This window comes from Microcaecilia unicolor, chromosome 3, assembly GCF_901765095.1.
Source record: "Microcaecilia unicolor chromosome 3, aMicUni1.1, whole genome shotgun sequence".
NCBI lineage: Eukaryota > Metazoa > Chordata > Amphibia > Gymnophiona > Siphonopidae > Microcaecilia > Microcaecilia unicolor.
This window is the reverse complement of record NC_044033.1, coordinates 120,220,310-120,247,708: the sequence shown is the minus strand read 5'-3', so window position 1 is coordinate 120,247,708 and position 27,399 is coordinate 120,220,310.

The following is a 27,399-nucleotide window of genomic DNA, read 5'->3' as shown; positions in this document are numbered from 1 at the left end:
CCCCTGGATCACAGGCATTGCACTAACCATTAGGCTACCTCCACTCCTACAATTGTCCCGCAATGTGCTATTCTGTAAGTACTTGTCTTATCATTCATAGTGTGTACTTTGCAGGGGACCTCACATGGACAGCACCTGGCTGGAGTGTGGGTGGAGAGCACTCTTATGCATATAAATTAAACAATACTAAAATTTATGATTATTTATCCAGTCTAGGTGCAACCATTCACAAATGGCTGGCTAACTGCTCACACATAAATACATACACGCGTACACACCCGGTTGTGCTAGTTCTTATAAAGGAAATTATCAGGGCCATTCTATAAATGGATGACTAGAAGTACATCAACTCAAACTGATCTATACTTATTGATTCATGAAGTGGTGATGTCTCATCAAAAGGAGGAAAAGCCTCAAAAATGATAAGGTACTCCTTTGTCGATCAGTTAATCAACCTTAGGGAGCCCCATTCATTCATCATAGGCTGAAAACCCTCCCGTTCTTCTTTACTATAAAGTAACTCATTCATGTATGATTGCACTTAGTTCAACTTTATCCAAACTTCTAGTAAAAGGAAAGAAACTTATCTCTGCAGCTACTCAGTCTCTTCTCGCTGCCCACGGCCAACTTTGGCCAAGGTTTCGACTCCTGCTTCAGGGTCCATGGCATCCATACATGAATGAATTACTTTATAGTAAAGAATAACGGGAGGTTTTTCAGCCTGTGATGAATGAATGGGGCTCCCTAAGGTTGATTAACTGATCGACAAAGTAGTACCTGATCATTTTTTGAAGCTTTTCCTCCTTTTGATGAGACATTACCACTTCATGAACCAATAAGTAGAGATCAGTTTGAGTTGATGCGTTTGGCTAACACTGTGATATTCTACTAGCTCTGTGTTGATATATTGACTAGAAGTGCATGCCATTTGTACGCATCATTGGTGGCAATAATCGGCAGTGATGCATGTATGTGTACTGGGTGCTACTCTATAAGGTAACACCTAAGTGCTATAGACCATAACTACAAGGGGGCATGCAAAAGGGTGGTGCATGAGCAAGCCATGGGCGTGTCACCCAAAAGATTTCACACATCATACAGGATACTATCATTTGCATCCATTGATTGGCACACCTAGCACATCTACTACACCAACCATTGACCTGGTGTAAGGATCGTGCCTAACTTTTGGCGCCTCAAAGCAGGTTTTTGCTAGTATCCTACAATGCCTTCTGTGCACCTAAGTGCCATGAAAGAATTGGTGCTAAGGGCAAGATTCTACATATGGCACCTAAAATATCAGCGTAGAAAAAAAAACACTATTCTATAAACCATGCTTAAATTTAGACGTGGTTTATAGAATAGTGCTTACACCTGGGAATCACACTTAGGCACGTCCATTTGCACTAACTGAAACGTGGAGCAAATCCTCCTGCTTAGATTGTATTTTAAGACCTATGTGTTTCATCTGATTGTACAGACGCGTTTGTTAGCACACCTAGACTATCGTAACATCATTTATGTAGGTTGTACTGCAGTCATTCGGAGGCAAGTACAAATACTACAAAATACAGCAGCTCGCTTGATCTATAAAGTCACCCAGTTTGAGAGTTGCCAATTGAGGCACACTCTGGGCTCCTTTTACTGAGCAGCAGTAAGCCCAATGCAGGCTTACCGTTTGCTATACAGGAAGTACCAGAAGGGCTACCGCAGCAGCTCAGTGGTGCTTCCACCCCTAGCGTATTGTCATTTCCAACGCTACAAAAAAGTATTTATTTTTGTAGTGCTCAGTGTACCCAGTGGTAACTGGGCAGTGCTGCGTGCTGCCCAATTACTGCCAGGCTAATGTGGGAGCCCTTACTGCAACTTCAATAGGTGGTGGTAAGGGCTCCCCCCCCCCCCCCCAAACGGCCGCACGGCAAATGCTTTACTTGCCACATGGCCATTTCCTTCACTTTTATCAGCTGCAGTATAAAGGGGCCTTGGCATGTGTGTAAAACACGTGCCAACGGCAGCACCGGCCCCCTTTTGCTGCAGCTTGGTAAAAGGGGCCCTCTGTTTTTAAGTTATGTTGCTTGTTTTGGGTTTTTTTTTAAATCTTCATAGTTTGGCCCCGTTATATATGTTATCTCTGCTTGAATTACTTGACAAGAATTATGTCTATAGTTCGAGACAATATTTGAGATTGTAATTTCATTCGCTACATAGGGTTTTCTTTAAAACTGAATTAGAATTGCCTTTTACCTACCAAGCAGCCAAGTGGTAGAATAAACTACCAAAATGTATAAAGCCATCAATTCAATTATGTGATGTTTCGGAAAGCTTTAATAACTTGCCCCCCTGTTTACAAAGCTGCCCTAGTGGCTGCCAGTGTACTAATGCTGACACAGGCCATTCACTTTGAATGGGCTGTGTTAGCATTGTCGTGCGGCTTTGTAAACAGGGGGTTGGTTATTTCAGAAGTTGGTATGATCTTAACTGTAATATGTAGTGGCTTTTGCTTTGATGACTTTTTAATAGAATGTCATTGAATGGGGCTATTCCTTTGCATTGTGGTAATTCTAGGATTATATCCTACTTCTTTTTTGATTGTAAATTGCATTTTTTACATATATTGGTACATGTGACATATTAGCATTAAATATAATGTAAATTAGACGTGGATACCCCTTATTCTATAATTACACTTGTAAATTTTAGGAACCGCCCCGATGCACCCATGGCCCTCTCATTTCTGCAATTCTTTTTGGACTCTTAAGTAAAACGCATGCACATTTCAATTAAATCGAATTAGTGCCAATAATTGCTAGTTAACAAGCTAATTATTACTCAGTTAAATTGCACATGCATGAACCCAAATTTGCATGTGCAATGTTTAGTGCTTTTCCAGAATTCTGGAGTAAGCATGCCCCATTGCGGTGCCTTCTTCTTAGTACCAAATTATAGAATCGCCCCCTATCCCCCATATTCTATATATGGTGCCGACATGTCAGCATAGTTAAAGAATACAGCTGTGTGCACATAAATCTACACACAGGGACTTATGCCATGTTTTTGTTGGTGTAAATGGAGGCACGTACTTTTAGGGGCTGGGATATCAACTAAGCATATTCTATACACTGCGCCTAAATCTAGGCGCTGCTTATAGAATATGCTTCGGCAGAAATGTTTACTGCATGGATTTTCTTTAGGTGCCTTATATAAAATCTGGCCCTATGTGCCTGCTTTTCTTTATACAATAGGTTTCAAGTATGCATCTGCTTGGTGCCTTAATAAAGGTGCCTCTTTTTTAGAATTGCCCTCTAAACATATAAGTGGCTTTGAATACATACATTTTTAAGTCATAATAAAATATGTATAAAATGAACATTGCCATTTCTGCATCTTACAGTGACATTTTCTTTATTCAGGATGTGCAGTACTATGACGGAACTGCACTTCGTGTTATGCCAAATTTCAATTTGACATAAAACCTATGAGTATCACGCAGGCCTAGAACATTTGGATTCCACATAATATCTTGCATGTGTCTCTTCTATTTCAATGGAATAAGAGTTTGTTACATTTCTTCAAACCTCCCAGCCCTATTCTGACCTTCATAGAACTGACTGTGAATAGTGTGCAGAGTCATTCACTTTGCCCCTGTGGTGTAATTTAGAGATTCGGAGGGGCAGGGGGCAATCGTGGTCTTTGTCTCAACATGTGTGAGATCTCTCTGCTTACTGCATGGCTGCATAACTGACAGAGAACATCACTTGCATCCCTGAGAATGTGCATCCAAAAAAAAAAAGTGCATTGTATCACTCCACTAGACCATCCAATCCCTAAACCGGACTTAATTATCAGGTTAACTAGGTCTATTTAAAAGGTTAATGTTCAAAGAGATTAATGTTTTGTTTTGTTTTCCTGAAGAAGGAAACAACATCAGGTTATTAATTTTTGACCTGTTGCCAGGGGAAGGTTTTGAGTTTTTAACTAATTTTGACTCCTAGACCAGATGACAATTTACCTCCTGGCAGTCTCAAAGGAATGTGCCCAGCTGTCATATTGTTTTCCTTAAGGATACAGTGCAAACTTCCTATTGTATGTGTTTATTCCTTTGTTGATGGCCAGAGGCAATTAACAAATTCCATTCCTTCAGGTAGCATAAATACAGGATCTGAAAAGAACTGAACAGGTGACTCGGACATCTAAGATGTTTTGGATACTCTGAGACTCTAACCTACTGCAAACAAAAACAAATGAAGATATGATTTCATACTATGCAGCGAGTCCCACAATATCCTTGCTGTAATAACAGGACATTCCATCATTTATCACAATGGAAATACAGAGATTTATATATTTAGAAGTGCAAATGTGAGATGAGGATTTCCTGATTTCCTGTTGAGGTCATTCCTTTCATATCATCCTGCGTTCTACAGCTGATATAATGACTCAGACTGACTTGATTCCCAGATTCAGAGCTGGTGTGATCAACAACAAAACTCCTGCTCCTCAAAAATGACTCAGTCCATTTCAAAACTCTTTCCCATAGCCCTATTTTCCTGCATTTGTCCACCAAAATATTATGATTCACTAAACCAAATGCAGAGGAAAGATCTAGCAATGCTACTAAGCACCTCCTCCTCCTTAGACACACAGGAAGACCAACTCCATCGCTAGCACTGACTCTCACCTAACCAACCCACCATGATCTTCCAAATAGTCCGTAAACTGAGTACAGACTATTTTATCTAAGAATTCTACAAAAAATAGTTGGTTGGCAATTGGCCACAAACCCTACTATTTCTATCCTTCCAAAACAATTTATCATGTTTTATAACACCTAAAACATGGAAACTATTGAATTAGTGTACCTCTTCTGTCCTTGGAGTGCTCACAATGTATCTGAGGCAATGGAGTATTTCAGGGGTTCTTTTACCAAGCTGTGGTAAAAAGGCCCTGCGGTAGCCAGGGCCTTTTTTCCCGCATCAGGTAAAAAGCCCCTGAAAGAAAAATGGCCATGCGGTAAGATTACTCTTACCATGTGGCCATGCGGTGCGGATCACTTACTGCCACCTATTGAGGTGGCGGTAAGGGCTCCTCCCATGGTAAGCCTGCGGTAACCGGGCAGTGATCACTGCTGAGTTAACGCCACAGTAAAAATTACAAAAATATTTTTTGTTGTGCCAGAAATGTCGCAGGCTCAAGGCAGAACTACTACTGGAGGACATGTTGGACCGGTGATAGTTCCGGGTTGCCACGCAGCAACCCTTTAGTAAAAAGGCCTCTAAGGTCCAAAACTTGCAGTAGAAAATATTTTCTACCACTTGGCGCATACCTGGCAGTAATCGACAACGCTGGTGATTACTGCCCAGTTAGCGAGTAAGACCTTACCACTAACTCAATGGGTGGCGGTAAGGTCTCAGGCCGAAAATGGATGTGTGCTGGTTTTACTTTTGCCACACGTTCACTTTTGGCCACATAAAAAGACCTTTTTTCCAGGTGTGCTGAAAAATGGGCTTGTGCGCGACCAAAACACGCACCTACACCGGCGCAGGCCATTTTTCGGCAGGCCTTAGTAAAAGGGCCCCCTTTGTTGCTTACATAAATCAACTTTATACCATTACTTCATCAGTTAACTTTATGTTAAATTGATTCTGTGTTCACTTTAATGTGCATGTAAATTTAGTACATCAAATGTGCACCTACAAATCCACATATGCAACTGGAAGTTAGATTGACAAACCAACAATAGATCAAAAGTATTTTGCTTGCTGGTAACTTGATCTGTATTTAACTATTTGTTGGTTTGCTTAATGAGAGCAATGTTTTGATGCAGTGCTAGTTTAACACAGAGTCTCATTGGATAAAATGGGACCCTGTGCAAAAAGAGCATGATTTGCAGTAAAATAACCCAACTTAACAGGAGCCCACATTCCTAACTGCCCCCCCCCTAAAATTCTTACACACTATCCATATAGTACCAGGCTGAAGTGAGTGCAGATTATTTTGTAGCGCCGGACTGTACCCGGAGATAATAGGGAGTGTCATGCGCTGCCTGGTTACCACCGGGTTAACGCAGGAGCCCTTACCGCCTCCCCAATGGGTGGTGGTAAGGGCGTCTCCCCCCCCCCCCCCCCCCCGAATTAGCTGCACGGCAAGTGCTTTACTTGCTACATAGCCATTTACTGCAGGAAGGCGAGACTTCCTTTATACCAGCTGTTGTAAAAGGGAGCCTCTGTCTGCGTGTAAAACACACGCCGACGCCAGCACCAGCCCCCTTTTGCCACAGCTTGGTAAAAGGGGCCCTAAGTGCGTTCTGCCTAATTCTACAGATTTTCAGCTGCTATCATTTTACTAAAGCTTAGCGCGCGGTAATGGACATTAGTGCACACTAAAGATCAAATTCTATAAATGGTGACTGAAAAAAAGCGGTGCCAAAAAATGCACTTAGGGCCTGATTCTATATATGGCACCTAAAATGAACGTGCGCTAGGCAATTACACTTAAGCGCATTCTAAATACCGTGCATAAAATTACATGCGGTATTTAGAATACGCTTATGCGTAGTTCAAGTGACAGAATCTACACGCATCCATTTACACCAAGGAAAAGCTGGTAAGTTCCTGCACATAGATTTACCTGCACTGGCCCATATTTTATAACAACATGGGTAGATTTTAGACCATCCACAAAATGCTCATTTCCAGGCCCCTTTTTGCCTGTACACATTAGAATTTAGGCACAGTACATTACAGAATATGCTTAGCAATGTAAATGCATAAATTCTAATCTTTGCCAATTAGTGTTTGTTATTGCCTGTTAAGAGCTGTAAACAACGCATAACACCTTGTTAAAGCAATTAATCAATGCACGTAGTTATAAAATACACCTAGATTTATACATGGAATCAAGCGTAACTCTAGGTGCGCTATATAGAATCCGGAGGTTAGCACTATTCTATAAACCTCACCTAAAGTTAGGCGTGGCTTATAGAATATGTGTAGCGCCTGTCCCCACAACTAAAATTTAGGTGCAACCATTTACACCAACTAAAACCTGGTGCAAATGTCTGCACCTAACTTAGGAGTGGATAGGGCGTATTCTATTACAGTGTGTGAAATGTTTAGGAACACCAATTGCCCGCCCATTCTCCTCCCATGGCCATGCCCACTCTGCGATCTGCGCATTGGAATTTACAAGCACCACATTACAGAATATGACTAGAAAGTTGCATATGTAAATTCTGATTAGTACCAATTAGTGCCGAGAATTATCGGCGCTGATTAACTTGTTAGCAGTTAAGTTGCATGTGCAAATCAGCTGCATGTGCTGATTTGCGCATGCAGCTTTAGTCACCATTTATAGAACCTGGAGGTAAATACTGTTTGTCCTATTTTATACCTATGAGCCACACAGCACTTAGGCCCGATTCTATATATGGCGCCTAAAATTAACGTGCGCTAAGTAATTACACTGAATCTACGTGCATCCATTTATGCCAATGAAAAGCTGGTGTAATCCCTGCTCATAGATTTATGTGCATTGGCCCATATGTTAAACAACGCATGTAGATTTTGGAACGCCCATGACATACCCATTTCCACACCCTCTAACCACGCCTCTTTCTCCTGCACGTGTTGGAATATAGGTGCAGCTCATTACAAAATACACTTAGCAATGTACGTGTGGACATTCTAATTTTTGCTAGTTAGTGCTTGTTAAGAGCTGTTCACAACACTTAACAGCTTGTTAAAACAATTAATCTACGTGTGTAGCTATAAAATACACATAGATTTATGCATGGAATCATGCGTAACTCTAGGCGCGCTCTTCAGCGCATTCTAAGCTTTAGTAAAAGGGCCCCTATGTGTTTTAATTTAGGACATCAAAAAGACTGTCTTAAATTAAACCACATAACTATAGGGATAGCAATTGAATATCATCATTATCTATAGAGCTGGTGCCAGTCAGTGGTCTGCACGTAGATTCAGCACTGCTTATTATATGGATAGCAGTGCCAAATGTATGTAATATATATAGTCAAACACTGTAGCCAACAATAAAAAAAAACAAAACTGACCACAGAGTCTGGATATTGAGCCAACTGATTTTTTTATTTGCTGTGCACATTGCTTTGGACCTATTTTTCCTTTTTAAATAAAGACCAAGGAAGTGATAATAAGTATGTCAAATAAATAAAAATAAAGTCTAAGCTGATATATTTTATACTTGCCCATTAAATGCAAGAGTTGGGAAACAGAAACTTACTGACGACAGCTCATGTGAAAGAACTGAAAATGAGCAGCAGGTAAGATAAAAGGATAGAGATTTTGTATAATAGTATATTCTATGAACTACCTAACTCTCCTACTTGGTATTCATCACTGTCAAGCTTCTTTATGTGGCAGTGAATGAATGCTTTATGCTTGGCCTCATTATCAACTCAATGAAAGAGGGCACACCATGCAAATGAAGTTCAGTAGCAGAAATATGTTGTTAAAATGCTGCAATTTGTCGGCATTTAGATAAACAAATGAGGGGCACAGTATGCAAGTGAAATGACCCTTATAGGACTGACGAAATATTTTGACACTTGTTTCAGATAAGAAATCCTGAATGTCTTTACCCTATGGGTCTCTTTTTCATACTTGGAAAACCTGTGCAAAAAGTCTGCCCACAAATTCAACTTCGACCAAGTTATGCTGCAAAATTGACAGTGGTCTTTAGACAGTATGATAGGTATTTCAGAACCTTATAACTAAATCGTATTAATAGCAGTTCACAAAAGTTCACACATTCCTTTCCACAAGAGAGACTCCTGCTTTCAAACCTAGAATGCTGGTATTCATAACAAAGCAAAAACAATTTTTGCAGTGTATTATTGTGGTGATGTATATACTCCTTAATAACATTCTATCGAATGGCACAAGTCACAACACTGTAGAAAAAATTGATTGCTAATGCTATTTGAAAAGTCTTTGATGTATCAATGAATCAGTTAAATATAAAACAATAGATTGTTTTATTTATAAAGTCCTTTCTAGCTTTCTATCTATCATTCAAATCTAATCTCTAAAAATATACTACAGTTTAAGTTTTACTTTTCACTGTAACCTACAAGATTCTGGCAACTTTTTCTCTCCTTCTTCCCAATCCCTAGTGAAACACATTTTAATAAATGGACAAAGAACTCTTGTTATTAAGTCTATTCTCTAGTTTCCTAAGGGGATTTTAATGATGCTTTAGTGACTGAGCACCATAGACTTCAAATCAAATTAATTGTAACACCATTTGAAAAAGAAGATTATGCAACAATGGACCATGATCGGCCCATGAAGCACGCCTGTCTGAAAGCAGACCTAGCACAGATTATACACAGCTGTTGATATGTCTAATGCTTTCACAGTCCCTACTTTGGAAGACCTTGGTGGCATGAGATTGCCATCCATCTCAATTGCTTACACAAAAGAGACTCACTAAAGTCTCATTTGCAGGATCATTCTTTTTAGTCTCCCCTCCAACCTTCTCGATTCCATACACATGCATTCACACACACAACACAAACATTTCTGCTTACTTCAGAAGAATTATATGGGCTTAATTAAGTGTGCTAACTTGTTGGTAGCTCAGTGTTGATCAACAAAATGTGCAGATGTGGTGTGAAATGATGGGGCATCGCTGTTGTGAAGAAGACAAATCAGGGCTGAGTACCATTATTTGTACCAGAATGAAGTTATTTGGAACTCAATTATCCTATTCATTCCAGTTGCATTGGACCAGATGGTTACAATGCAAAAGAGTCTTCCAAGACCATGAATTTTTCAGGGCATCTTTTCTTTGTCTCCAAAGCACCGTACAATGATTAGCTTTTTATGGGGATCATATTGAAGGGAGAGGGCTTGTGAACAGGTTTAGTGCATCATGGAACAAAAGGAAATGGAGACCTATGAATCAAAATAAGAGGGTATAGCTTGCCTCTCTTGTTTTCCAGAAAACCTGGAATAGTCGCTTTGCAGCTTATCTGGGATAACCCCCTTGCCTACTCCATCCACCCCACCCACCGACCGTATGAGATGTAAAGAGTTTCAAATCTGACCGGCTGCTTTGCCGTCTGTCAAAGCATTTTCAGTCAAGTGAACACTTCTCTATTTAATTCATTGAGCTCCCCTCAATAAAAAGTCATTCTTTCTCATCAGCAGCATTGAAGCATTGACCGAGAACAAAAAGCAAACTAGGTTGTGAATATAGTGCCGGTCATTAACTTGAGGCACCCAACTTTATCATCTGTTCATCATTCTCTGAATGCTAATGTGCCTTTAGAGTACAAATGAAAGAGAAAAAAAAACCAGCAATAATGAAAAAGAAAATCTCCCAAACCCCAAGTCTGGATTTCACACTTGAAGGATGTAAATTATATGTTTCCTTTTGGCCTGCACTGACCAACAGCACATAAAGAACATTTTTTTAAAGGTCTACCCATATGCTGTCTTTTTTTTTTTTAAACTTTGCAACTATTTCTTTCAGGGAGGCATTTTTCAAGTGGACTTAGGCGAAATTGTCAAACAGCACAGAGATGAACGTTTGCCAGATGCTCTCAAAATGTCCTGAAGTCAAGAATGTAGCATCAAATGGAACAGAAAGTTGATAAAATAGTTGCCTTATTTTTAACTCTGGGAAAACCTTTGGCAAGTCATAAAAAGGAGCCTTAATGTGTACCTGTGATACGGTTCCATGTGTTTGTTAAGCAGAATGGTGGTGTTGAGGGTAATACTTTTTTTTAAAAATGAAGACAAAGCCATAACTCTGATTGCGTCTACTTGAAATTTGATCGTGTGGTTAACAACCACATCCTACTTTCGGCTTAGCCAAACAAAATGATATTTTGGTTTAGTACTGCTAACTTTGAGGAAATGATGGTTATGATATTTGGGCCAGAGTTTATGTTTACTTGAATTGCAGCAAGCATGAGACATATCCTATTTTTCCAAAAAAAAAAAAAAAGGTTGTTTCCTCAATGGAAATTATTTTATTTAATTTGTGAAGGTGTTGTAGAAAGATTCTGTAAGTATGCCTTATCTCTGGGAAGCTAAAATGTCATCACATTTTCTACATGCAGCATAGCTTGATACACAGAATTATTATAAAAATTCTAATCCCTAAGATTCTATAAAAGGTATATTTCCTAGATTGGTGCCCAAAATAATTAGTTAATTGGCTCCAATTATTTAATTATTGGAGTTAACAGGCACTTATTTGGCACTAATATGATTTGGATACTGATCTGGCTGCGTACTGTTCTGTAACAATGAGCCTCTAAATTGGATCTTGCACAACTCAAAAGTGGATGTAGCCATGAGAAGGGCATGGGTGGCAGTAGCATAGTTAAGGGGGGGGGGGGTGCATGGAGAGCGGTCACTCCCCCAAACAGATTTTTAGAAAAAATGGCACCTATGCGCCTCATGCCAATATCTTTCTCTACCCCCTTCCACACGAGTCTTGCATCTTTTCCTGTCTCTTCTACCCGCTCTCTCCCATCTGCATGGTCGCTTTCACTGCCTTGAAGTCTTCTCTCTCCGGCGCCAGCAACTGACGTGGAGGGGCATAATCGAACGGAGGCGCCCATCTATAAGGGCGGCCATATCTAATGACGGCCCTGTAAAGCGGCATACTCGACCGTATTATCGAAACAAGATGGGCGGCCATCTTTCGTTTCAATAATACGGTCAGGGCCGGCCAAATCTCAACATTTGGGCCGCCCTTAGAGATGGCCGACATTGGTGTATGCCGATAATGGAAACTAATGGCGGCCATCTCAAAACCGTCAAATCCAAGCCATTTGGTTATGGGAGGAGCTAGCATTTGTAGTGTACTGGTCCCCCTCACATGTCAGGACACCAACTGGGCACCCTAGGGGGCACTGCAGTGGACTTCACAAATTGCTCCCAGGTGCATAACTCCCTTACCTTGTGTACTGAGCCCCCCAAAACCCACTCCCCACAACTGTACACTACTACCATAGCCCTTAAAGGGTAACGGGGGGCACCTAGATGTGGGTACAGTGGGTTTCGTGTGGGTTTTGGAGGGCTCCTATTTACCACAACAAGTGTAACAGGTAGGGGGGGATGGGCCTGGGTCCGCCTGCCTGAAGTGCACTGCAGTAACATAGTAACATAGTAGATGATGACAGAAAAAGACCTGCACGGTCCATCTAGTCTGCCCAACAAGAACCCACTAAAAACTGCTCCAGGGACCTGCATAGTGCTGTGATGGAGCTGGGTATGACATTTGAGGCTGGCATAGAGGCTGGAAAAAAAAGTTTGTTTGTTTTTTTTCGGTGGGAGGGGGTTGGTGACCACTGGGGAAGTAAGGGGAGGTGATCTCCAATTCCCTCCGGTGGTCATCTGGTCAGTTTGGGCAACTTTTCAAGGCTTAGTCATGAACAAAAAGGGACCAAGTAAAGTCGGTCAAATGCTTGTCAGGGCCAGCCTTTTTTTTTCCATTATCGGCCAAGGATGGCCATCTCTTAACCACTCCCCATCCCGCCTTCAGTACATGCCGGCACGCCCCCTTGAACTTTGGCCATCCCTGTGACGGAAAGCATTTGATGCTGGCCAAAATCGGCTTTCGATTATACCGATTTGGCCGGCCTTAGGAGAAGGCCAGCCATCTCCGATTTGTGTCGGAAGATGGCCGCCCTTCTCCTTCGAAAATAAGCAGGATAGTCAGCCTTCTTCCAGCACCGGAGTCAGGAGAATTCAGAAAAGATGTGCACAGTATTACAGAATAGTGAGGATCTGTGCCCAGTTTGCATGCCAGGATTTATACCAAGTTTCAGCTGGAATAAGTCCTTGTGCCCAAAGTTCAGTGCTGAACTCGGTGTTCAATGCTATTCTTTAGAGTGCTCATCCCTGAGCACCCTTTATAGCATTGATCACCAAGGGGCCCTTTTACTAAAGGGTTACCGTGTGGCAGCCCGAAGCTCCCACTGGCCCAACATGTGTACCGAAGGTAGTTTCATCCCCAGCGTGCACTATTTCTGGCACTAGTGGAAATATTTAAAAAATATTTCCACAGGGGGTTACTGCCAGGTTAGCGTGGGAGCCTCTACTGCCACCTCAATAGGTGGCGGTAAGTGATCCCCCCCGAAATGGCTGCAGGCAAGTGTGAACCAGAACCTCCTAATCAGAAATAGGTCATCGTTTTCTCGTACTTACCTCAATTTACACCTTCCCAACTGCAAAGGTATTAAATACAAAACCTCCTATGCATCCAGTTTCTCCTTTTTGGGCAGCCAGCTTTGGAACGCTCTGCCAAGATCCATCCGAACAATCAACGACCATCTACCATTCAGAAAAATGTTGAAGACCCATCTCTTCAAGAAAGCTTACCCTAATGACCCAACTTAACTTTTTAAGCCCATCCACTTGATTCCTGCCCTGACAATTATTATACCTTTGACCATATCTCACAATCTCCTTATGCTCATTCCTCAACCTCTTCCTCTCCATCCTTCCTACTCCTTACCCCTCCCAATGTCTTCTACTTTTGCTCATCCTATCTTTGTTTACCTCTCCATGCTCAATCTACATATCCTCAAAACCCCACTACTACTATGTTTACTACAACTTGTAACATTCTCCTTCAAGACTTTGTAGTTCTATTTACTATGTAAGCCGCATTGAACCTGCTATGTGTGGGAAAGCGTGGGGTAAAAATGTAATTCATAATAATAATAATAATAATAATAATAATAACTTACTGCCATTTCTTTTTTCGGTCTTTTTACCCACTGTAATAAAAGGGGCCCTGATGCGCAGCAAAAAATGGCTGCCACCGCTAACGTAGGGCCCCTTTTACTGCAGCTTAGTAAAAGGGCCCCCAAATTTTATCAGTGCCAAATTTTCAGCAATCATTTCTAGAATCTGGCCCATAGCATGTGGGGAAGTCCTGTGTTAAAATGAGATAAGACCATTTCTTAATGCATTGTAGTAAATGAGTCTCATAATTTCTTATAAAGCCCAATGGTACAGTACTGTGCTTTACAGTGTGATGCTATCCCTCTTATATAGCTTGGCTTCATTTCCAGTTTATACGGAGAATGGTACATGGGCCAGCCAATGAAAACAGCAATTCAATGGTGCTGCACTGGTGGCAGTGTTGGAAAACATCGTTTTTATTTACAGAACATAACAGTGCAACATCAGCACTATGCCATCTATTTTTTTTTTTAATCTGGTTCAAGCTATTTTGATCCTCAATGGCCTCTTTCCCACATTTTTGGGAACAAACAAATTACTTCTTGGTTTATTCTGAGAGATGCCAGAAACTAAACAAAATCAGATGTGGTTTGGGGTGGGATGTAAGACCTCACCACACAGCAGGTGCTACAAGCGATATTAGTGGCTCAGCAGAGAGACAGCATTTCTGGGGATCAGCCCTGAACTAAGGCAGCATTGTGGTGGTTGGTGCAACATGTCCCTTGAGCTGGCATTTCACAAGAGTTGCTAAAAAGGTTAGAAAAATAGGATTGTTAGAAAGAGTCATCTAGCTGAGCTGAGTTCTATTTCCCCCTCTTCTCAAGGGTGTTTACTAGCATTAAAATATAAATCATTCCAAAAAAGGCACCAGTGTAACCACACATGGTTCAAAATCATGAAACATGGAAAGCAAATTGTTTATTTTTTCTTATTTTTAAATAAATGAAAACATTGAGAAAATTAGCTTTATAAAGATTCTCACCTGCTTCTTACTGCACTCTTAAGGAGGAAATTATTTAACAGGTCACTTATGTGTAAAAGCTAAGTAAGTGCTTATTTCTAGTCGAGCTTATAAAAGCACATGGGGGACTCTTTTACTAAAATGCAGTAAAAAATGGACATGGCGCGTTTTAATGTGGGACTTTCCCACGCACTAAGCCCATATTTAAGGGCCTTTTTACTAACTTGTGCTAATGGATTTCGCGGATGCTAAGGATTTGCACTTGCTAAATGATAAGACGCCCATAGGAATATAATGAGTGTCTTATCATAGAGCGTGTGGCAGTAAAAGAAGGCCTTTTTTAAAAATTTGCACGTTGTACACTAATGTTATCTTTAACATGTGGCAAATGCAAATAATTAACGTGGAAGCACTTATTGCCTTCTATTTGGGAGGCACTAAAGTGCTCTCACATTAACCCCTTGTTTACTAAACCACACTAGCGAATGCCACACAGCAATGCCGATGTAGCCCATTCAAAGTGAATGGGTTGCATCGACATTGACACACTGCAGCCGCTAGCATGGATCAGTAAACATGGGGGTAAGTCTGCATTATTCAAGTAGAACGTGCTAATCAGAATGCACTACCTGAACAATGTTTCCCCGCCCATTACCCGCCCATAGCATATACCTTTTGAAAAAAAGTATTTAAAAAAAAATAAATAATGCACACTTAGCATTCAGGAAATAACAAATTGTCACAAAATGTTTAATGTGTTTTGCGGTAAGTGTTTTCCCATACACTAAGCTTGCGTTAGAGCTTAACACCCTTTAGTAAAAGGGTGTCGTAGGTGCCTGTGACATGACATGTCTTAAGTCCTACTCAAAGATAACAGATAAAAAGTAGCTCTCACTGATTCTTCATGCCTAGTTTTCTCTCCCCCCCCCCCAAACAAAAAAAGATATTAAATGTAATTAATCTGGCCAAGTGCCAGATGAATGCAGCAGTTTCTCTTCTACCGCTTGATTTTTCCTATAATGGTGAAGTGTAAGGGTTAACAGGCAGGGCTAAAGTCTCAGCCTGTTGTGCTGACTGTGGGTCTCATTGATTTCTAAGTATTTTGCTGTGAAAAGAAACAAATTAGTCTGGTGGTAAGTCCACTCGGATTGGAAGGCTTGAGAGGACAGGCTCCCTGATCCTCTGGGCTGGAAGTCACACTGAGCCAGGGCAACAGAACACCAGTATCACAGCCAAGAGCACTGAATTCACCTAGGGGTCCTTTTACTAAGCTAAGGTAAAAAGGACCCTGCACTAGTGGAAGGGGCTGTGTTTGCTGCTAGCTGAGGCCCTTTTTACCACAGCAGGTAAAAAGGTTGAAAAAGACATGGCCAAACAGTAAGATTGGTCTTACCACATGGTCATGCACAGGGAAACACTTACCACCACCCACTGAGGTGGTGATAAGGGCTCCCAGGCTTTTGCAGTGGTAAACAGGTAGTGCACGGTGATGCTCGATTACCACCGGGCAACCCCCTGAGGAACCACTTATTGAATATATTGCTAGCGTGGGAAATGCTGCTTGTTCGGGATGGGACTACTGCTGGCTCCTGCGTTGGGCCAGCAGTAGCTCCAAATTGACATGTGGTAAGCCTGCGGTGGGCTTACCATCAATTAGTAAAAGGGCCTCCTAGCTCCAAAGAGCAGTCCTCAGAGGATGAAGGTGTCCCAGCAACTACAGGAGATATGCTGGTACAGGTTTATGCTCCAGCAAAGATTCTACTTAGGGTCCTCAAGGTGCTGTTGGAGATATAGAGCGAGAACCTTTTGATACCACTCAGATTATTACCCTCCACAATCATGAGTAATCCACTAGTTATGTCCCTGGAATCTATTTGGTTTGCAATATCTGAATTATCTAAAGCAGTGCTTCATGTTGTGAATTTGCTAACTTCTCAAGTTATAGACACAACAGAAAATATCTCTACAAGAAACTGAAATTCTAACTTAAGTCTTTGGAGAAGATGGTGACTCTAGAAAGTTAGTATCAAGCTATTCAGACAACTATAATTAAATATATTTCTGCTTTTAGATTTAAACTAAAGGTGACAAATATAAGTAAAACTAAACATAGAAAAGAAAATAAGTTGATACCTTTTTTATTTAATTTAATACATTTGTTGATTAGCTTTCAAAGGTAACCCTTCTTATTTAGATCAGAAACTAGAAGCTGTTGAAAATACTATCAGGAGTGGTAATTCATGATTTATACATTTTCCCTAGCTGGCAAAGACATCATTTAAGGAGATGGCATTGAAATATTTTTCTGAGATTTTTCAAATTCCTCAAAGTAAATTGCCACTTATCCTGCAAGCTTATTATCTACCTTTGAAACTAGGTGGGGCTTTGAGAATAGAGAGGACATCACAATACATTTTTCAGTTTTACCTCAAGGTTTAGGGCTAAATTCTATATGGCACCTAAAAACTCCTAAGCATATTCTATAAATGTTAGGTGCTTTTTACAGAATACGCCTCTTCATTGCCCTTTAACGAAATCTACATGCCATGGACTCATGTGCCTACAATTCTATGCCTGCCCTGCTCCACGCACTATATAGAATGCACCTGGCTTTTCCACACAGTATATAGAGTATGCCTGGAATTCCATGCACTGAGTAGAAATTGTTCAATGCTGATTTGACATCAACACATAAAGACGTCATGACATTATATCCATGGGGACATTTGCAGCCACACCTCCATGCAGGAGAATACCAAACTTTTCACCTTCAGAGATCAAACTCCTGGCCCAGCTCTTTCTTTGAAAGGAAAGAAGGTACTTTATCCTCCCAGGCCGTCAAAGGTAATACCTGCAGTACAGAAGGGCCTGGGAGAGACTCACTTTGTCCTACAACTCCCAAGCCACAGTCATCAGGGATGTAAGTATACTAAGTACTGTACCCAAGTTATGTACATAATTGTAATGGTTTACTTCCTTCCCAGCTTAAGGATGCCCATCAGGCATGACGCATTCATCCTAGCAATATATATTCTGCAACACCAACTGAATTGTGTCTACAAAATCCTTCATATTCTTATTATTGTTTTCTAGATCCTCAGAACGCATACCATACTTAAAGCACAAAACTTATTTTTAGTACAGCAGTTATCCACTCTTCATTGGTCCAGATATTTGTATTGAACATTATGGGGCCCTTTGACTAAGCCACAGCAAAAAGTGGCCTGCAGCAGTGCGAGTGCATCTTTTGGGCATGCACCAGGCCAGTTTTTACCGCATCCCGGAAAAATGGCCCTTTTTAAGGGGCCGGAAATGGATGTGCGGCAAAATTAAAATCAGCGTGCGTCCATTTTCGGCCTGAGACCTTACTGCCATCCATTGACTTAGAATTAAAATCTCATGCACTACCCAGGCAGTAGACATGCAGCATACGCCCACTGCCATTTACCACTGGGTAAGTGCCATATGGTAGAAAATAGAAAATATTTTCTACCGCGTGTTTTTGGTGTGCCAAATTCAGAATTACCACCTGTAGCTGGGCAATAATGATGATTTGGTGCATGCTGGACGCATATGAGTCCCTTATGCACCTCTGTAAAAGGGCCACTATATTAGAAACCTTGTTTTCAGACCTTAATTCTTAAACTTGCTTGTCCTATACTTAACTTCTGCAGTAAAATTTACATGGCTATGAATAGAATATGCTTAAAGGCTGGATATGTTCCAGGAGATGTGGCCATTTACACTAAGGAGAACTTGGAGTAAATACCTTCATCCAAATTTCCACACGGAACAGCAATTATATAGCGACATGCATGGAATTTAGGAACATCCTTGTCACGCTCATTTCAAATTGTTCGGAACGCCTCCTTTCAGATGTACATGGTCCGATTACGTAGACTATGTTATAGAATACGCTTGGTGGGTACTGTGCATTGTCATGGTCCTATGGATGATTTCCTATGGCGTGGAAGTGCAGCATCTTCAACCATCATGAAGTCTTCGGCTCTCTCAATGCCGCTGCTTGGCAGAGTGATGTCAGATTTCAGCTCCGAGTTATCTCTTAGCCCTGAACTGCAAAGTCCTCCATCACAGCCATCTCTGTTGAGAACTATAGAACCTGCTGATCTGATACAGTGTACAGTGCTGATTTCGGAGAGGAGAGAGGGGCAGTTTCTAGAGCAAGAGAAGAGATGAAATGAAATGGGATTTTCATCTCCCGATCAACTTAGCCCAGTGGTTAATAGGAGATTGATTGCAGTGGATCAAGTTGTGTGAGAGAAGCTTACTGTTTCTGGAAGTGTAATTAAGGAACAGAGCACTATAACAAGGTTGCCCTTCTCTTTTCAGTTTAACTTATAGCGTCCTATGACCTTCGCATTAGAATCTATATGGATGGCCATATTAGATCCAGGTAAGGCCTTACCTTCTTAATTTGCTAATGTGAACACTATGAATCAAACTAATGTTGCCAGCATTAAGACTCTAGATTGAAAAAAAAAACTCTTGAAGTCTCGACTTTCGGAGGCAAGATGGCGACGGGAAGGAAGTGCTGGGAAGCGCTCCGAACCATGCACCTTTAATTTCCTGAAAACACTTTATCCTTTGTAAGCTAAAATGTCTATGAGGAGGGGAAGACAGAGAAACGGACCCGCGGTTTCTGCTTCGCTGGTACCTGGTTTGATTGAACACTTCTTGGTTCCAGGAACGATGTCGGGAGCGGGAGCTCTGCAGATGGAGAATGCGGGGAGAGGAGAGCCACATGCCCATCCAGAGATGGAGACAACATTGAGCCCCAAGCAGAGGTTAGCTCCTCCCATGCCGGCAGACACGCCGAGGAGGGACCGAGAAGCCCCAAGTTTCCAAGTGGCGGCGGGGTCTCCTGGAACGGGACCCAACCCGGAAGTTAGTCTGCCGATGCTAACCGCACAGGTAGTGCGGGAATCGAGTGGAGGAGAAACCTTGACTGAAGAGCCATCGATGAGAGAAGCAGGCTTGATGGTGGAAACTTTACAAACGGAGTTACCAAGTAAGTCTGCTTTAGGGGAAAAGCCAGAAAATATCACTTTGGAAGCTATCTGGGAAGCTTTGAAGAGTTTGGAAAACTCTTTATCTAAAAAAATCTCCTCTATATGTGAACAATCTCAAATCTTCCTAAATAAAATCCCAGTAATGGAGACAAAGTTGCAAAATTTGGAAACACTAACGGAGAATAATTCAAAAGAGATACAAACTATCCAACAAGTACAAGCTAATTTGATAAAAGAAAATTCATATCTCCAGAATAAGATAGAAAATTTGGAAAATGCGCAACGATATAACACATTAAGATTGATAAATTTTCCAAAACAACCTTTGATTGCACCTGCATTAACTTTTAAAAAATACATGTGTGAAGTTCTGGAAATTCCTGAGACTGCATTTCCTCCTATATCAAAAATTTACTATTTATTACCATATAAAAGAAGGGAACAAGAACAAGTGGAAGGTCAAAGACCCGAAACGTCTTTTGACGTTTTGGATTTGAATCTAACACAGGCAATAGAAGATGACAATTTAGGTTTGGTGCCAATGACTTTAATAGTCTCCTTTGTGTTGCAGCCAGATAGAGATTGGATTCTCAAGAAATTTTTTCTTCATAGAGACCAACTTTTTATGAACTTTAAGATAAGAATGTTTCCGGACGTCTCTAAGGCAACCCAGAGAAGGCGTAAAGAATTTCTCTAGTTACGATCTAAGGCCTTCCAACTTGGGGCACTTTACTGGTTAAACTTCCCATGTAAATGTGTTGTTAAATTGAATTCCATTAGATATGTTTTCCTTGATCCTAAACAACTGAATTCTTTTTTGGACTCCAAAATAGCCTTGCTACCCTCAAGTCAACCAAGACAAATAGTAACATATACTTCGTAAATATTAGGAATTCCTGGAACTTCCTTCCCTGTCCCTAAAAATCCTAAACTAAAGGTTTTCAAATATAACTAAAAGGGTTGAGAAATGCCTTCACTGTTGTGGACTATAGATGCATTAATTTAGAAATACTTATATTCTATATTGTAAAATTCAACATATATTTTTTGACCTTTTTTGTTGTTAAAGTATAGATTTATTGATAACCAATATAGGATGTAAAATATTTGAGTTGTTTTCTTTTGTAAATCATCTTTGCTGATTTCAAGTATTATCTTGAAGTTATTTGTAAAACTTAAAATAAATAAATTTAAAAAAAAACTCTTGAAGTCTCATATTAACATGCAATTCATATAAACAATCTTCAACTGGTTGATTCAAATTTGATGAAGAACAATGTGATATTAAGAAGGAAGACTGAAAATTTGGAAAGCACTGTAAGATATTCTAATTTGTGTATAATTAACTTTCTCAAGTTTGCATTAGAACCTACTAGAGATGTGTTTAAATGTTATCTGAGAGAAGTTCAATGCCTCCTATTTCAAAGATATGTTCCTCCTGCAAAAATAAACCTTGATAATCAATAGGTGGATACCAAATATTTCTGTTCTGCTGGAATCTTCTGATACACAGTTGGTAACTTTGGCTACTTTAATTATGGTATTGATTCTCTCTGATGATTGAGATTAGTTACTCCATATGTTTTTTTTAGTTTAATTTCTTTTATTGATTTTTGATATAGATACAATCAAGAGCTCACAACATAACAAGAAGTAACATTTTACAAAGTAAGGCAATACCAGAGCTCACATGTAAGAAGAGAAGAAGGTATTTTCTCCTGCTTAGACCAGGGGTTATTCAACTAGAAGCCCCCCCCTTTTTCTTTAAATACCTTTATAAATCCATTGTTAAATATAAAGCAGTGAAGTATGTTTTGTTTGAGCCTATTCTGATCTCTGCTTTCATTAACAGTAAAGAAAATTACATCTGTGCTTCCATCTGAGCCCACTGTGTAACTTTGCTTGCTTAGATTCATTATATAAAGGATACTAAATTGCTTATCTTTTTGTTTCCCCCCCCCCCCTCCTTTTTACAAAGCTGCGCTAGTGGCTGCTAGTATGGTAATGCTGACACAGCCCATTCAAAGTAAATAGGCTGTGTCTGCATTGCTGCACAGCTTTGAAAAAGAGGGTATTGGTCAGTATGCTCTCCTTCCCTGAAATGGTGGACTGAATGCTATTAGTATGTTTCCTACTTATTATTATATTATTATTTCGTTGGATTTATGTACAAGGTTTTTTTTTTGCTTCAATGTATTATTATAAAAAATGTCAATAAATAAAAATATTTAAAAAGTAGAATGAAGCAATTTATGGGATATAATTTGATGGTATTTCCTGATGGACATCATGAGACACAGAAAAGACATAAGCAATTTTTATTGCTAGGTCCTAGAGTTTTTCAGCTTGGTGCTTCTTTCTATTTAAAATTCCCATGCAAGTGAATAAGTAATTACTGGTCTTGGATCAATGATGATTCACACTCGGCTGCTTAAGTTGATTCTGCAGCACCTGTGTTGTCATATCTGAAGATCCATATGTATTTAAATGATATTTTTACAAAGCAGTTAAAGTTAGGTTGAGTTGCAGAGGATGCTGTGAGTAAGTTTTGATATGCTTTAAGGTCCCTGCACATTTTGTCCTATTTATTAAATGTATGCATGTATATTTTAATTGATTTCAATTAGTGCCAATAATTGGATTTATTGGTACTAATTGGTTCAATCACACATACAAATTGGGCACACGCCCAAATTTGTGCATGCAATTTTTGCCAACTTTTATAGAATTAGGGAGTTAATGTGGGATCACTAAACACATCCTAAATAGGAGGCACTAAGTACTTCCATGTTAACTCTAAGCAGAGTACCAAGTTAATGAAACTTTTAACATGGTGCCCAAAAAGACAAATGCTTGGAATGCTCCCAATGGTTGTCAAGCTATATTTGCAGCGACTGCATGGTAAAGTCCCTCATTAAGCCATGGTAACTGCCTATTTTAGTACAGTTTAGTAAAGGGACTCCATATTTAGTTAACTGGCTGAACAGCTTCCAGTTTATATCAAGTATTTCACAAAAATAGAGTCTCTCTAGCAGTCATCCCTAAGGGTTTATGGAAGTTCAGAAAGTGCAGATTTAATTATAAGTACATAAGTATTGCCATACTGGGACAGACCAAAGGTCCATCAAGCACAACATCCTGTTTCGAGAGGTGGCCAATCCAGGTTACAAATATCTGACTGCTTTTATGCAGTTTTGTGATTTTATTTAAATACTGAGTGAGGCCGTGAACAGTTGGATAGTATCCTAGAAATAAGCAGTGGATTTTCCCCACGTCCATTTTAATAATGGCTTATGGACGTTTCTCCATTTTCTCAGTCTTACACTGAAGCATAACTTTATCCTGAATAATGGAAGAATTGATTATGAATTTCTTTAACCTCCAGGTCCATGTTGCTTACTCTCTCAACACAGTCTTTTCAGGAGCCATCTTGATTCCATTCCATGCTGTCCATTTTAGAAACCAAACTAGCAATATCAGAAGAAGATTTAGAAGCTGTTGCATCCAACTTAACAAAAAATGCCCATAAGGTATCCATTATCACCAGCACAAAATTTCACAAAGAGAAATTTGTGCTGCTGCATCCCTCCCATTTTGATGTCACTTCCTGCTTCTGCAAGGCAGGATGCAGCAGCGAGAAGGCTCTGAGTTCAGCAGCCGATGGGATATGAAAATCACTGCTGATGCCTGCCGCTCTCTACTGAAACGTAGTGGATGCATGTGCAATTTTGCAGCAGATCCATTTTTGGCCACAAAAAAAAGGCCATTTTTCCAGGCACACTGAAAAATGGACCTGCTTGCATCCAAAACACACACCAACAGCAGCGCAGGCCATTTTTTGTTGTGCCTTAGTAAAAGGGCCCCTTAGTGCTATTCTATAGACCTCATCTAAAGTTAGGCTTGGTTTATAGAATTCATGTAGCGCCATTCCCTGCAACTAAAATTTAGGCATGACCATTTACACCAATGAAAACCTGGTGTAAATGCCCACGCCTAATTTAGGTGCAGATCTGGAATATTCTTTAACAGTGCATGTAATTTTCAGGAACATCCAAGATCCATCCATGCCTCTCCCATGGCCACATCCCTTTTTGTGATCCACAGAATCATAATGTTAAAAACCCAAGAGGCTGCAGCCAAAAAAGTTTTTTTTCAAAATGATCCGTTGCTTGAAGAATCTTAGTCGTGCTGAATTCAAATCTCACCTATCACTTATACTACTCAAATATTCCAAACTTTATTGCTTGAAGAGTCTTCAAGATCCAACTTTAGTCAAACGGCACTTCAACGTGCTATATCCAGTGTCACTTACTGCAGACTCTTGCACATAGCCGCTGACTGGGCTAGCCACTGACTGGGATGTTCAGTGGGAGATAACTGATTATCTCCCACTGAATATCGGTGGATAGATGGCTTAAGTGTATTTAACCGGCCAGGTGCCGTTCCTGGCCTGTTAAATACTTTTGAATATCAGGCGGATCCACATTTTTTCACTTTAAAAACAAGCTTATTTGACAAAATGTGATAGCCATTACAAGCAAAAAATATATTTTGTATACACTGTACCTATTGTATTGGCTAGGCTTCAAATTTCATTTTGGTCTATTTCTTATTAGCCAAGTAAAGCTGGTATCAAAGTCCTGTCATATGTGAAAATATCCCGAAAGCATTTTCTGGTGGTTTAAACAGACCTCAGTTGTGCAACTCAAAACTAATAAGAAGTTTGTATAGTTTCATGAATCAAGCTTAGGGTTCATCATCAGTCTCTTTAATTTTATTGCATTTTATAACCATTTCTCACATAATATCTTCTTAAGTTCTAATTCAAACATTATTAATTTTTAAATAGAAAGACTTGGCTTTTGTTGGCTAAGAGCCAAAACAGTCCAACATGGCACATGTTTCGCATAAGCTGTTGAAAGGACATACCCCCATTATTATTTTGCTCCATAAGGGGAGTCTTTTACTAAAGATTAGCTCAAGTTATCTGCAGCAGCGCCCATTTTATGGAAAAGAGACGGCTGAGGGGAGATATGATTGAGGTCTACAAAATTCTGAGTGGTGTAGAACGAGTAGAAGTAAATCAATTTTTTACTTGTTCCAAAAGTACAAAGACTAGGGGACACTCGAGGAAGTTATATGGAAATACTTTTAAAACAAATAGGAGGAAATCTTTTTTTCATTCAACAAATAGTTAAGCTCTGGAACTCTTTGCCGGAGGAGGTGGTAACAGCGGTTAGTGTATCTGGGTTTAAAAATGGTTTGGACAAATTCCTGGAGGAAAAGTCCATAGTCTGCCATTGAGAGAGACATGGGAAGCAAATGCTTGCCCTGGGATTTGTAGTATGGAGTGTTGCCACGATTTGGGTTTCTGCCAGGTACTTGTGACCTGGCTTAGCCACTATTTAGAAAACAGGATACTTGGCTAGATGGACCACTGGTCTGACCCAGTATGGCTACTCTTATGTTATGTTCTTATGTAAGTCAAGCTAATTTTTAGTAAAAGACCCTCTAAAATTGCCAACCAGTATGTATGGGGGTATTTTCTTGAAACAGCTTATGCGAAACATGTGCCATGTCGGACTGTTATGCCCCTGAGCCAACAAAAGCTAAGTCTTTCTATTTAAAAATGAATAAGGTTTGAATTAGAGCATAAGAAGATATTATGTGGGAAAGGTTATAAAATAAAATACTTAAATTAAAGAGACCGATGATGAACGCTGTGCTTGATTCTTGACACTATACAAACTTCTTATTAGTTTTGAGTTGCACAACAGAGGTCTGTTTAAACCACCAGAAAATGCTTCCGTGGCATTATATATTTGGTCTCTAATATAGATTTGAGTGACATATAGTTCTGCCAGAGTCGGGGTTAACATCGCCATATGTATTGAAGTTTATCTGTCAAACAATCAGCAGAAGGAACAATTGACAAAGTCACTACTTGAGAATGCTGAGCAACAGGCAAAGACGTTAATACACAACCTGGTACATAGTGCCAACTGTAAGTCATGAGAACCACTTATGGGGTAATTGGTCCCTCTCAATATCTTCTACTCTGTAAAAAAAGTGTCTCATGGGCTTGTCTTTCAGCACAGGAACAGATCTCTTTGTGACCAACTGAAATAAACACCCTCCCCAAATCCTTCTCTGCTAAAAGCGGAGGAATTCAGGTGGGAAAGCTTGCAATTTCTAAGCCACTACAAACAAGTTTGTGTAATTCCAGACTCACCTGGGCTTGGTGGAAGAAACATGTTGTTTCCTGAGAAAACATTAGCCCGTTACTGTGCAGTACTCAGTTCAAATAAACTTCGGCAAAGAGGACATTCTTATTTTGCTTCTTACTCCTTCTATTATTATCTATGTTATGATTACCAGTAATTCTTCGACTGTACTATTATTCTTTAATTTACAAATTATCTGCTGTAAAATAAATCAGCTAGATGTAAAAAACATAAAACCTTAGAAATCAATCGTGAAATATAAATATAAAAGGAAACTAAAAAAGTACTATTATACGCGGGCATTTCTTTCTGGGTGAGCCTTGAAACAATTAGCTGATTGGTGGAAATGGGATTAAAAAGATGGTGAAGGAGATGCAATAGGACATGGGGTATAGGGTAAGAGCTAGAAGAATGGCCTGGAGACAAGGGAAGGAATGAGAGACAGGAATGGAGCTGAGGCTGATGGGATGAGAGGCAGTGGAGGGTAGCAGGGCTGCTGAGAGGGGGGGGACAGGGGGGACAAAAGTCCCCGGGCCCGGGCCTCCGGAGGGGGCCCGGTGCTTCCGCAGTCAGGCCCGCCCGCCGTCGCTCCCGAACTAACTAACTAACCTTAAACACCTCCTTCCTTTCCTTTCACCACCTTTGCGGCAAGCAGCAGCAGGGCAGGCCACTCCTTCCTTCTGTGTCCCGCCCTCGCCTGACGTAACGTCCGTGAGGGCGGAGCACAGAAGGAAGGAGAGGTCTGCCCTGCTGCTGCTGGCCGCGAAGGTGGTGAAAGGAAAGGAAGGCGGCGTTTAAGGTTAGTTCAGGGCCCGGTAGCAGGTGGGGGGGGGGGGGGCCCGGCGGTGACGATGACCTCGGGTGGGGTGGGTAGGGGGGCCGAGGGCGGCCTTGTCCTGGGCCCGGCTCTGGCTCTCGGTGGCCCTGGAGGGTAGATGAGGGCTAAGAGGTTGAGTACAGAGGATGGGAATGAGGGGCTAAGAAAGTGGGAAGAAAACGGGGAGAGTTAGGAGACCGTGGAAGGAGATACACGGAGGGTGCAATGGGAGTGCTGGAGAGGGAATAAGAGGATGATGGGAAAAGCCTGTAAGTAGATAGGAAGTGAAAATGAGACAAAAGGAGTAGAGAGTGAGAGAGATGGAGAATGAGAGTAAAATCAAATGGAAGGATATAAAAGCAGAAAAGAGAAAACTGGGAGAAAAACATAAAATGAACGATCGGTGCCAGTCAGATTTAAAGAAGGAGATGAAGAAGACAAGGAAAGAGAGGAAATGAAAATGCCAACCTGGAAAAAAATGTAGAAGACTGACATAGAACATGAAAAAGAGACTGAGACCCGCCCAATTAGAAAAAAAATGCTCAGACAGCTAAGGTAGAAAAGAAAAAATATATTTTTATTTAATGTTTTTTATTAAGGATTGGGGTGTATTTCCTTTGTG